Here is a 13,644-nt window from a genome sequence, read left to right on the forward strand (position 1 = left end):
GTCTGCTACTTCTGGTACAGGCAAAGCTTTTTTATTAGCGACCAAAAGTTGCGAACTTTATCGTCGATGTTCTCTACTAAATCCTTTCAGCAAAAATATGGCAATATCGCGAAATGATCAAGTATGACACATAGAATGGACCTGCTATCCCCGTTTAAATAAGAAAATCTCATTTCAGTAGGCCTTTAAGCCTGCAGTTGCCAGGCAGTCAGCCTGGCGACAACAACCTCTATACACCCTTCTTATTCATGCTGATGATCCATGCTGCTCTTTTTCATGCTCTTTTCTCATTCCAAGTAAGTTTTCCTTATTCATGCCATAGTTTGCAAGTTTTGTTTTATGTCCATAGTTCTACCTTTGTGCGAGTTTTTTTCTATACCGTTTGTTTTTGTAGTACTTTTGGGTGTAAAAATTAAAAGATGTCATTACCTTCACGCCATGTCCGATCCAGTCGCTTCGCACCTTTGGAAAACAATACACACCATAGTCCTGGTCTCGACACTGGGTTACAATTTTAAATTTCCCGCGGAGTTTCTTGTTGAAAATATCGCGGAATGATGAGGCGTGTTTGTGACGTCTCGGGTTGTAGCGGACATATTAGCCCAGCACCACACACGGCTAAAAGTCGTCTCTTTTGATCGCACAATTACATAGTAATTTGGACATCTGTGTTGCTGAATCTTTTGCAATTTGTTCAATTAATAATGGAGACTATAAAGAATAATGCTGTTGGTGAAAAGCGGTGGATTGCAGCTGCCTTTAGCACTGAAACAAAGCCTGTGTTTCTTTGTTTGTTGTGAAGCTTTAACACAGAGCGGTCAAGCGAACATGTTTTTGGATGGGAAAATTGTGCTTCACTCTAACTTTCCTCATCCACGAATCTTTCATCCTCGCTCAAATTAATGGGGAAATTGTTGCTTTCTTGGTCCGAATCGCTCCAGCTGCTGGTGCCTATAATTGTAAACAATGTGAGGATGTGAGGAGCCCTACAACCCGTGACGTCACGCGCAAATCGTTTGCTACTTCCGGTACAGGCAAGGCTTTTTTATTAGCGACCAAAAGTTGCGAACTTTATCGGCGATGTTCTCTACTAAATCCTTTCAGCAAAAATATGGCAATATCGCGAAATGATCAAGTATGACACATAGAATGGACCTGCTATCCCCGTTTCAATAAGAAAATCTCATTTCAGTAGGCCTTTAATGCAACATTGGTTCTGTCCCTGTGCTGCTCAATGTACTTGTTGATAGTCAAGGACCACGTGGTCAAAAACAGTTACGTTTTCATTTCCACATTCTCATGTACTTCGGTTTCCAGTTTTTGCCTGCTACCAATTAATGCTTTGCCCTTTTTGCAATTTGGGTAATAAAAAAAATACCTTGCGGTTATAATTAGCCCATTCAGTATAGAAAATTGCGTTTGTGTTCTAGTTTTTTCCTCTGTGTGTAGTATTTCCTGTCAGCGCTCTTATTTTCTTGGTTTCCTGTCTTTTCTCCCTGAGCGCTTTTTCCCCTCAGCTGCGGCCGATTGGCACCTGGCCACACCTGGTGTCAATCAGCCCGCTCCTATTTTTACCTGCTTTTGTCCTCCAGTCAGTGCTGGATTATTGTCATGTATTGTCGCTCCTGTCGTGTCGTGTCTTTGGCGCGTAGCGATAAGCTATATTTGTTAGATGTTTGTAGCTTACTGTTTTTTGTTCCCTGCTTCCAGTTTGTTTACATATTACAAGTACAACTTGTAATATGTATGTATGGGCGGCATAGCTCGGTTGGTAGAGCGGTCGTGCCAGTAACTTGAGGGTTGCAGGTTCGATTCCCGCTTCCGCCATCCTAGTCACTGCCGTTGTGTCCTTGGGCAAGACACCTTACCCACCTGCTCCCAGTGCCACCCACACTGGTTTAAATGTAACTTAGATATTGGGTTTCACTATGTAAAGCGCTTTGAGTCACTAGAGAAAAGCGCTATATAAATATAATTCACTTCACTTCACTTCACACACAAAACAACCCAGACCGAGAGGACCAAGTTGAAGAGAAAAACAACACTTAGTAGGGGGTATCTATTGAAGAAAGGTGAAAATAGTGGACCAAAGAGACAGGAAATGGGGACCAAAGAGACAGGAAATGGGGCAATAGTAAGGACAAAAAGGGGGAAACAATGGATGTGAAACGCATGTGGAGAAGACACGGCAAGCATGTGAGTTCACACATCTGGGGAATCACAAGTTAATGTGCAGCGAGAGACAAATGCTCCACTGACCCGCTTTCACACAGCCAGCCAACTAGGAAGAACAACAGGGAAGACGTTCCTCTGTCATGTGAGCGAGTCAGGAGACGAACACGAACCAATCAAATGCTAGATTGCACGGAGCGTCACGGTCTGGTGTTCACAACTACTCTAGAAACATCTACTCTGTAACGTACTGTGGGGAGAATAAAGCACACATTTCTATCCTATTAAGTCATGTCTCTAGGGCAAGGGTAGGGAACCTATGGCGCCAGAGCCAGATGTGGCTTTTTTGATGACTGCATCTGGCTCGCAGATTATTTTAGCGCCATAAAACATTCTCATACATTTATTGAGGAAAAGGGTAGAGTGCCATTTCCGGGTTGGGGAGGAGACCCTGCCCCAAGTGGAGGAGTTCAAGTACCCAGGAGTCTTGTTCACGAGTGAGGGAAGAGTGGATCGTGAGATCGACAGGTGGATCCGTGGGGCGTCTTTAGTAATGCGGACGTTGTATCGATTTGTTGTGGTGAAGAAGGAGCTGAGCCGGAAGGCAAAGCTCTCAGGTTACCGGTCTATCTAAGTTCCCATCCTCACCTATGGTCATGAGCTTTGGGTTATGACCGAAATGACAAGATCACGGGTATAAACGGCCGAAATGTGCTTTGTAGATATTGGAAACACTGTACGATCAGTGTCAGAGCTTGGTCCGCATTGCCGGCACAGTAGGTCAAACACATTTCCAGTGAGGGTTGGACTCCGCCAAGGCTGCCCTTTGTCACCGATTCTGTTCATAACTTTTATGGACAGAATTTCTAGGCGCAGTCAAGGCATTGAAGGGTTCCGGTTTGGTGGCCCTGGGATTAAGTATCTGCTTTTTGCAGATGATGTGGTCCTGATGGCTTCATCTGGCCAGGATCTTCAGCTCTCACTGGATCGGTTCGCAGCCGAGTGTGAGGCGACCGGAATGAGAATCAGCACCTCCAAGTCCGAGTCCATGGTTCTCGCCCGGAAAAGGGTGGAGTGCCATCTACGGGTTGGGGAGGAGACCCTGCCCCAAGTGGAGGAGTTCAAGTACCTAGGAGTCTTGTTCACGAGTGAGGGAAGAGTGGATCGTGAGATCGACAAGCGGATCGGTGCGGCGTCTTCAGTAGTGCGGACGTTGTACCGATCCGTTATGGTGAAGGAGCTGAGCCGTAAGGCAAAGCTCTCAATTTACCGGTCGATCTACATTCCCATCCTCACCTATGGACATGAGCTTTGGGTCATGACCGAAAGGATTAGATCACGGGTACAAGCGGCCGAAATGAGTTTGGCGGGTCTCTCCCTTAGAGATAGGGTGAGAAGCTCTGCCATCCGGGAGGAACTCAAAGTAAAGCCGCTGCTCCTCCACATGGAGAGGAGCCAGATGAGGTGGTTCGGGCATCTGGTCAGGTTGCCACCCGAACGCCTCCTTAGGGAGGTGTTTAGGGCACGTAGAACTGGTAGGAGGCCACGGGGAAGACCCAGGACACGTTGGGAAGACTATGTCTCCAGACTGGCCAGGGAACGCCTCGGGATCCCCCGGGAAGAGCTAGACGAAGTGACTGGGGAGAGGGAAGTCTGGTCTTCCCTGCTTAGGCTGCTGCCCCCACGACCCGACCTCGAATAAGCGGAAGAAGATGGATGGATGGATATTGGAAACAGCAGGAGGCAGCGTGCAGGTAAAAAAGGTATTTAATGCTTAAACAAAAACATAAACAAAAAGTGAGTGTGCCTAAGAAAGGGCATTGAAGCTTAGGGAAGGCTATGCGGAACAAAACTAAAACTGAACTACGAATTAAACAAAACCAGAATGCTGGACGACAGCAAAGACTTACTGCGGAGCAAAGACGGCGTCCACAAAGTACATCCGAACATGACTATCAACAATGTCCCCACAAAGAAGGATAATCCATCCATTTTCTATTGGGGTCACGGGGGAGCTGGAGCCTATCTCAGCTACAATCGGGCGGAAGGCGGAGTACACCCTGGACAAGTCGCCACCTCATCACAGGGTGAAAACAACTGAACTATTCTTGATTGCTAAAACAAAGTAGATGCGAGAAATATCGCTCAAAGGAAGACATGAAACCGCTACAGGAAAATACCCCCCAAAAAATAGAGGCGCAAGACAAGAAGTAAAACACTACACACAAGAAAACTGCAATAAACTCAAAATACGTCAGGGCGTGATTTGACAGGTGGTGACAGTACACCTACTTTGAGACAAGAGCTATAGTGATGCATGCTTGGTTATGCTTTAAAGTCATATCCAACAATTGCGACGACGACTTTTTACTCCCAACTGAGTTTTGTTTTTTTAGTGATTTCTGCTGGTGGTGTGACTATGGGTTTTTCCAACGCAAAAAATGTTGAAAAACTCTGGTCTGGAGGACCCATGGGAGGGCAACCTCCACTCCATGTAATACACCACATCAGTAGGTGGCAGCAGGCAGTTCAATGCTTTGTAGAAGTCGGAATGCGTCGAGGATGGTTTGTCGTGATCCCAATATGCAGAGCACAGTGGGAGACGGTGTGCAGGCTAAAAGGTATGTAATGATTAAACCAAAAAAGAACAAAAGGGAAAGGAAAAGGCAATGAAGCATAGGGATGGCTATGCAAAATAAAAGTAAAACTGAACTTGCTACAAAGTAAACTAAAAACAGAATGCTGGACGACAGCAAAGACTTACAGCGTGTGGAGCAGAGATGGCGTCCACAAAGTACGTACATGAAATTACGATCAATAATATCCCCACAAAGAAGCATAGCGTCTGCACGACTTAAATACTAAATTGCTAACACAAAGCAGGTCAGGCAATACCACTCAAAGTGAAGCTGCTACGGGAAAACACCAACAAAACAGGAAGGAAGTGTCACCAAGATAACGGCGCGAGACAGGAACTTAAGTACTACACACAGGAAAACAACAACAAATTCAAAATAAGGCACGACAACCTTGTGGAGTTTCGTTTTTCAACCTTTTCTGCTAGTGGTGTGCCTCTGTATTTTCTTCATCATGGGCCTTAGCTCAAAACAGGTTAAGGTTACTGCCCTACAGTTTAGTATTATTATGAACGGTACATTTTGACATATTAAAAAACAAAAATTGTCTTCGTAATGGGCTCTCTCATCCAAAAAGATTCCCGACCCCTGTTCTAGAGGAAGGTTTTTTCCAAATTTAAAGCTGGGATTTGAAAGGAGTAGAGCCTAATAAATAGTAGCATTAGACATTTAAGCATCAGCTGGAGCAGGGGTAGGGAACCTATGGCTCTAGAGCCAGATGTGGCTCTTTTGATGACTGCATCTGGCTCTCGGATAAATCTGAGCTGACATTGCTTAACATAAGTAATGAATAATTCCACTTGTAATAAGTGTTAAAAATAATGTTCAAAACATAAAACATTCTCATGCATTTTTAGTCCATCCATCCGTTTACTACCGCACCTGTTCAAGAAGTTGCGTTAAGAAGTTATTTATTTATTAAACGTTAGTGTCGGGCTTGTCCTCCTGGGGGTTCTTCAGACCACCAAGCACCGACATGAGAGCTTGTTTCAGGGTTACGCTATTGTTTTATTTTTCAATAAGTCTCTCAGTTGCTTTCCAGCAATTGTCTTTTTCTCTGTCGTTCTCGCTCACTCTCTGGCTCCAGCCCCTACCCCGTCTCTCCTCCTGGCTGCTGCTTATAACAGAGCGACAGGTGATTAGATAACAAGGCTCAGGTGGGCGATCTACGCAGCTCTCGCTGATTTCGAGGCCGGTCCTGGCACACCCCAGTTCGCTGCAGGCCCGCGGGCCACGCCCCCTCCACAGTTAGCTTCAGAATAGCAATGTTATTCCAAAGAATAAGAGACCTATTATACTCTAGAAATGTTGGTCTTACTTAAAAATGCACGCGTTTAGATGTGTTCAGTGTTAAAAAAAAAATGTTATGCCTCTTACGGAAATACATTTTAAAATAGTTGCCTTTTTGGCTCCCTCAGCCAAAAAGGTTCCCGACCCCTGAGCTGGAGAGTCAAACCTTGATAAATCTCCTGCATTTCAGGATAAACATACATAAACAAGTCATAAATGGACTAGTAATGCATGTGTACTGCTGGTACAGAAGGATCCCATTGATACCATTTGGTTTTGATGTTCAGCTGTACCAAGCAGGTGTTCCTCACAGCTGCAACAACAACAACCCCCATTTCAGTACCAGGACTCCCACGGGGGAATTTAACTCTCATGTAAGTCCGAGCTATAATGGCTGCAAGTAAACCAACACGTTTTACTTCTATGAGATACTAGTAACTCGTTGTTGTTTTCTGACTGTAACAATTAAATGATTAAATGTCTTCAATTAAGTGACTTTGTAAGGACGGTCCACCAGGAATACAGTCGTGGTCAAAAGTTTACATACACTTGTAAAGAACTTAAAGGGGAACATTATCACAATTTCAAATGGGTTAAAAACAATAAAAATCAGTTCCCAGTGGCTTGTTGTATCTTTTGAAGTTTTTTTCAAAATTTTACCGGTTTCGGAATATCCCTAAATAAAGCTTTAAAGTGCCTTATTTTCGTCTCTCTGCGAAGACACTGGCCATTTCCCTGTGACGTCACACAGTGCTGCCAATGTAAACAAACAATGGGAATACCACAGCAAGATATAGCGACATTAGCTCGGAATCAAACTCGGATTTCAGCGACTTAAGCGATTCAACAGATTACGCATGTATTGAAACAGATGGTTGAGGTATGAAAGTATTGAAGAAGAAACTGAAGCTATTGAGCGAATAGCTATTGACGCTATTCATAGCCATAGCATGGCCGAATAACTGCGTTAGCATCGCCGGTAAAATGTGCGGACCAAACGATCAGGACTTTCGCATCTTTTGACACTGGAGCAACTTAAATCCGTTGATTGGTAAGTGTTTGTTTCGCATTAAATGTGGGTGGAAGGAAACGTAATATAGTTGCAAATGCATCTACAGGTTATCCATACATCTCTGTGCCATGCCAGGTGAATAGCATGTTAGCATCGATTAGCGTAGCATGTTAGCATCGATTAGCTGGCAGTCAAAATCAACAAAACTCACCTTTGTGATTTTGTTGACTATCGTTGCAAATGCATCTGCAGGTTATCCATACATCTCTGTGCCATGTCTGTCTTAGCATCGCCGGTAAAATGTGGAGACACTCTGGCACGTTCAATGGGGGTCTGGCGGCAGACACTTTGGCATCTTCGGGCCAGTGGTGCAACTTGAATCCCTCCCTGTTAGTGTTGTTACACCCTCCGACAACACACCGACGAGGCATGATGTCTCCAAGGTTCCAAAAAATAGTCCAAAAAACGGAAAATAACAGAGCTGAGACCCGGTGTTTGTAATGTGTTGAAAATGAAAATGGTGGGTGTGTTACCTCGGCGACGTCACATTCTGACGTCATCGCCTCCAGCGCGATAAACAGAAAGGCGTTTAATTCGCCAAAATTCACCCATTTAGAGTTCGGAAATCGGTTAAAAAAATTGATGGTCTTTTTTCTGCACCATCAAGGTATATATTGACGCTTACATAGGTCTGCTGATAATGTTCCCCTTTAAATGTCATGGCTGTCTTGAGTTTCCAATCATTTGTACAACTCTGATTTTTTGTGATAGAGTGATTGGAGCACATACTTGGTTACAAAAAAACATTCATGAAGTTTGGTTCTTTTATTAATTTATTATGGGTCTACTGAAAATGTGAGCAAATCTGCTGGGTCAAAAGTATACATACAGCAATGTTAATATTTGTTTACACGTCTCTTGGCAAGTTTAAAGGCCTACTGAAAGCCACTACTACCGACCACACAAGTCCGGCTTCCTCCCACTTCCAAAGACATGCACCTGGGGATAGGTTGATTGGCAACACTAAATGGTCCCTAGTGTGTGAATGTGAGTGTGAATGTTGTCTGTCTATCTGTGTTGGCCCTGCGATGAGGTGGCGACTTGTCCAGGGTGTACCCCGCCTTCCGCCCGATTGTAGCTGAGATAGGCGCCAGCGACCCCCGCGACCCCGAAAGGGAATAAGCGGTAGAAAATGGATGGATGGATGGAAATATTAACATTGCAACACATGCCAATACAACCTTTTTAGTTTACTAAATTACAATTTTAAATTTCCCGCGGAGTTTCTTGTTGAAAACGTCGCGGAATGTGACGTCTCGGATTGTAGCGGACATATTAACCCAGCACCACGAACAGCTAAAAGTAGTCTCTTTTCATCGCATAATAACACAGTAATTTGGACATCTGTGTTGCTGAATCTTTTGCAATTTGTTCAATTAATAATGGAGACGTCAAAGAAGAATGCTGTTGGTGGAAAGCGGTGGATTGCAGCTGCCTTTCAGCACCGAAACACAGCCGGTGTTTCTTTGTTTGTTGTGAAGCTTTAACACAGAGCGGTCAAGCGAACATGTTTCTCTACGTCAACCAGCAAGTTTTTGGATGGGAAAAATGTGACATTAAGTCGGCTCTTACTGGAGACTTGAGTGGATTATGGGACCCTGTAGCTGTCAAAAATGCAGCTGTGATCTTGGCTCCTCGGCTTCTCTCAGTGACACTGGCGTTCACCGCAGCCATCCGATTTTGAGGTATGACTTTATAATCTCACTAAAATGCTATTAACACAATAAGCTGATAAGGGATTTTCAAGAATTAGTCATGTCTCTAGGGCAGGGGTAGGGAACCTATGGCACCAGCGCCAGTTGTGGCTTTTTTGATGACTGCATCCGGCTCGCAGATTCATTTTAGCGCCATAAAACATTCTCATGCATTTTAATCCATCCATTCATTGAGGAAAAGGGTGGACTGTCATCTCCGGTTTGGGGAGGAGGCCCTGCCCCAGATGGAGGAGTTCAAGTACCTAGGAGTCTCAGAGACACTGGCGTTCACCGCAGCCATCCGACTTTGAGGTATGACTTTATAATCTCACTAAAATACTATTAACACAATAAGCAGATAAGGGATTTTCCAGAATTATCCTAGTAAATGTGTCTAATTACATCTGAAACGCTCCCACTGCCGCCGCCCGGAGTCGTCGCTTTTTTTTTCTTTTCCAGTTCTTCACTCTAACTTTCCTCATCCACGAATCGTTCATCCTCGCTCAAATTAATGGGGAAATCGTCGCTTTCCCGGTCCGAATAGCTCTTGCTGCTGGTGGCTATGATTATAAACAATGGTAGGATGTGAGGAGCCCTACAACCCGTGACGTCACGCGCACATCGTCAAGGCTTTTTCATTAGCGACCAAAAGTTGCGGACTTTATCGTCGATGTTCTCTACTAAATCCTTTCACCGAAATGATCAAGTATGACACATAAAATGGACCTGCTATCCCCGTTTAAATAAGAAAATCTCATTTCAGTAGGCCTTTAACTGCATTAAGGCGCTTTTGGTAGCCATCCACAATCTTAGGCTAATATATCCACATGTGTTGCAATCATTATAACACTTATATAAGTCTTTAAATGTTTTTGAGGCTCCAGACCGATTACTTTTTTGTATTTTTGGTCCGATATGGTTCTTTCAACATTTTGTGTAGCCGACCCCAGCCATGAGTTCAAACCCCGGCCGAGTCATACCAAAGACTATAAAAATGTAACCCATTACCTCCCTGCTTGGCACTCAGCATCAATGGTAGGATTTGGCGGTTAAATCACCAAAAATGATTCCCGGGGGCTGCCACCGCTGCTGCTCACAGCTCCCCTCACCTCCCAGGGCGTCATCAAGGGTGATGGGTCAAATGCAGAGAATAATTTTGCCACACCTAGTGTGTGTGACAATCATTGGTACTTCAACTTTAACTTTTTAACCACAATGTGGGACCTCTGAGACTTATTTTTAAAATGAGCCAACATATGAGACCTTTGAAAAAACACAGAATCTCGGGAGTTCCGTCAGTTAATCGCCCTCTGCGATCCATCCCTGACAAGTATTGGGTGTCTAGCAGAGAAATGTTAATGTCATCGACCACTTTCAGCAATCCATTACTCTTAAGGCTAACGGTTCCATATGTATTGCAGTTTTCGAACCTGCAGATACACAAAGTAGTATAAAACGTGCTTCATTTAACAGCCAGTAGAAATAATGCTCATGAAATGATTGGTAAGCTTTAGAGGTATTTATAAGGCATGCAGAGCAGGTCCTTATCTGCAAGATTTTACTCATGTGCTACTACTTATACTATCAATGTCCTTGCGGTTATTAGCCTTGGATGGCATCCAAACAGAAGAAGCATGTCTGGAGCAACTGAAGTATCTTAAGGAGTTTCCTCATGATAGAAAGCCGAAGTGCCTTTGAGGATCCCTGAAAACAGACAGGCCATAATATTAAATGGCTGATCTTATGGGTTTTAGTGGGATGTAATGTCTCTGGGAACACCCCAGGGTGGGTCAATCTCAATGATAATGGAAATGACTCTAATTCAGTGTTTTTCTACCACTGTGCCGCCGTGAGATAAAGTCTGGTGGGCTGTGGGAAATTATGTTGTTTCACCTATTTGGGTTAAAAATATTTTTTTGCAAACCTGTAATCATAATCCGCAAATAATGTGTTGTTGTTGAGTGTCGGGGCTGTCTCGAGCTCAGCAGAGTAACTATGTTATTGTCTTCAATAAGCTCATATCTACTGTATTTCCTTAAATAGCCGCCGGGCATATAATATTCGACTGCCTTGAATTACTGCCTGCTTACTTTTACCGCCGGGTCAAATTCGTGACATCATGAACGACGATTCCCCTACTGTTATTTTCAAAATTTGCAGAGGTTTTTTTTTTTTGCCTTTATTGTGTGTAAACCAGGGGTCTTGTTCCACAGCCGTACAGATCACACTAATGTAAAACAATTTTAACACTCTTACTAATATGCGCCACACTCTGTGAACCCACACCAAATAGGAATAACAAACACATTTCTGGAGAGTATTGGCTACACGCGCCCCCCAACCCAGCCCACCTCAACGAACCCACGGAGAGAGGGGGCGCGTGTATAATATATCCAAGAGTCACAGATACACGGCATTATGGGTAATCCCTATGCTGCGTTTATAATATGCCACAGAGCCAATGCTCTCCAGAAATGTGCTTGGTGTGGGTTCGCAGAGTGTGGCGCATATTATTAAGAGTTTTAAAGTTGTTTATATCACAACCGTCAGTGTAAAAGGTATGGCGGTTGAGCTAGTATGCATTGTAATCTCGTATGATAAGCAGCGAAATGCACCCAGACAGCATGGTGTAAAAGTGGGCGCGATGACATGCTGTAGAGCAGTGGTCCCCAACCACTGGGCCGCAGATGCAGGATTTTTTTTTTTTTTATCACACTCAATTTTTTACTGCATGCCATTGGTAAGCGCAGGGGTGAGAAAAGGTTTTAAAATTATTAGCGCATGCTTACTTTTACCGCATGCTTCAAATAAGCGCAGGAGTAAGAAGAGGTTTTAAATTAATTAGCGCCTCGGCGGCTATTCAAGGAAATACGGTAATTGCTTTGTATTTGTAGATGTCAGGAACATGTCGCGTGAGATGACGATGGTTAGACGTAATCACAATATGCAAACGACAGCGGGAGGCAGGGTGCAGGTAAAAAGGTGTGTAATGCTTAAACCAAAAATAAACAAAAGGTGAGTGCCCCTACAAAAAGGCATTAAAGCTTAGGGATGGCTATGCAGAACGAAACTAAAACTGAACTGGTGACGAAGTAAACAAAAAACAGAATGCTGGACGACAGCAAAGACTTAAAGCGTGTGAAGCAGCAGACTGCGTCCACAAAGTGCATCCGTACTAGAGATGCGCGGTTTGCGGTCTCATCCACGGAGTCCGCGGCTAAACCGCGGGTCGGGCGGGTGACATGATGAAAAAATCGATTTTAATTAGATACGGGCGGGTGGCGGTTGAACTATCCGGAAACATTTGATATACATGGTTCAGGGTTCGGTATCCTTTACCATTCAAAGAGCCATTTAGGACCCGTGTCACAAAGCGAAGAAGACAATAGGAGACGCAAACATTCTCTAGAATGACTGCCGGCAGTCACCCAATTAATAAGTACTAGGGCGTGCTATGAAGACATTGGCTTTGTCGCCTTCTACAGCATGACACACGCACACGACTGCAAGGCATACTGGGTGACACAGAGTACACTGATGGTTGTGATACAAACTATTTTAACACTCTTAGTAATATGCGCCACGCTGTGAAGCCACACCAAACAAGAATGACAAACACATTTCGGGAGAACATCCTCACAGTAACACAACACAACAAATACCCATAATCCTTTGTATCCGTAACATTTCCTGATTATTTTATACACCCCGCTTGCTGCAAACCCCGGGGGTTGGGGGAGAGGGGGCGTAAGATAAATAAATAAATGGGTTGTACTTGTATAGCGCTTTTCTACCTTCAAGGTACTCAAAGCGCTTTGACACTACTTCCACATTTACCCATTCACACACATTCATACACTGATGGAGGGAGCTGCCATGCAAGGCACTAACCAGCACCCATCAGGAGCAAGGGTGAAGTGTCTTGCTCAGGACACAACGGACGTGACGAGGTTGGTACTAGGTGGGATTTGAACCAGGGACCCTCGGGTTCCGCACGGCCACTCTCCCACTGCGCCACACCGTATATTCAGGAAGTGTCACGGATGCAAAGGATTCTGGGTATTTGTTGTGTTGCGTTTTTATTGTGTTACTGTACGGATGTTCTCCCGAAATGTGTTTGTCATTCTTGTTTGGTGTGGCTTCAGAGCGTGGCGTATATTCGTAAGAGTGTTAAAATTGTTTATATCACAACCATCAGTGTACTCTGTGTCTCCCAGTATGCCTTTCAATATTGTAGGTGTGATTGCGGAAGCTGCATACAACACGTTGCTGGACTAACATTCGATTTGTACGTGATGTTGTAGGTGTCAAAGGCAATGGCTTCACAGCACACACTTTGTCATCAGGATGAACATCATTGGATATTCGCTAGAACGTTAGCGGCTCCCATTTACTTCTTTACTCTGTGAAACGGGTTTAAATAGCTCTTTGAGAGGTAAAGGTGGCCGACCTTTGATGTAATTCAACGGGCAGATGGCGGGCGGTTGCGGTTTTGATAAAATGTTGGTTCGGGTGGACGGCGGGTGGACGACGACTTTGGTGATGCGGTTGCGGATGATATAATTGCCTATCCGCGCATCTCTAATCCGTACATAACATTACAATCAACACTGTCCACACAAATAAAGATAGCAACAACTGAAATATTCTTGACTGCTAAAACAAAGCAGACGCGGGGAGTAGCGCTCAAAGGGAAGACGTCAAAATGCAACCGGAAAATACCAAAAAACAGGGAAAAGCCACCAAAATAGGAGCGCAAGACAATAATTAAAACACTACA

The 13,644-nt window shown here is 44.2% G+C and overlaps 1 protein-coding gene across 1 annotated transcript in view; it reads right to left on the reverse strand.

Moving 5' to 3' along the window:
• Nucleotides 1-13,644, reverse strand: part of LOC133555229 (protein SOGA1-like) — a 229,333-nt gene that overhangs the window by 213,848 nt on the left and 1,841 nt on the right.

Source organism: Nerophis ophidion, linkage group LG06 (genome assembly GCF_033978795.1).
Source record: "Nerophis ophidion isolate RoL-2023_Sa linkage group LG06, RoL_Noph_v1.0, whole genome shotgun sequence".
NCBI classification, from domain to species: domain Eukaryota; kingdom Metazoa; phylum Chordata; class Actinopteri; order Syngnathiformes; family Syngnathidae; genus Nerophis; species Nerophis ophidion.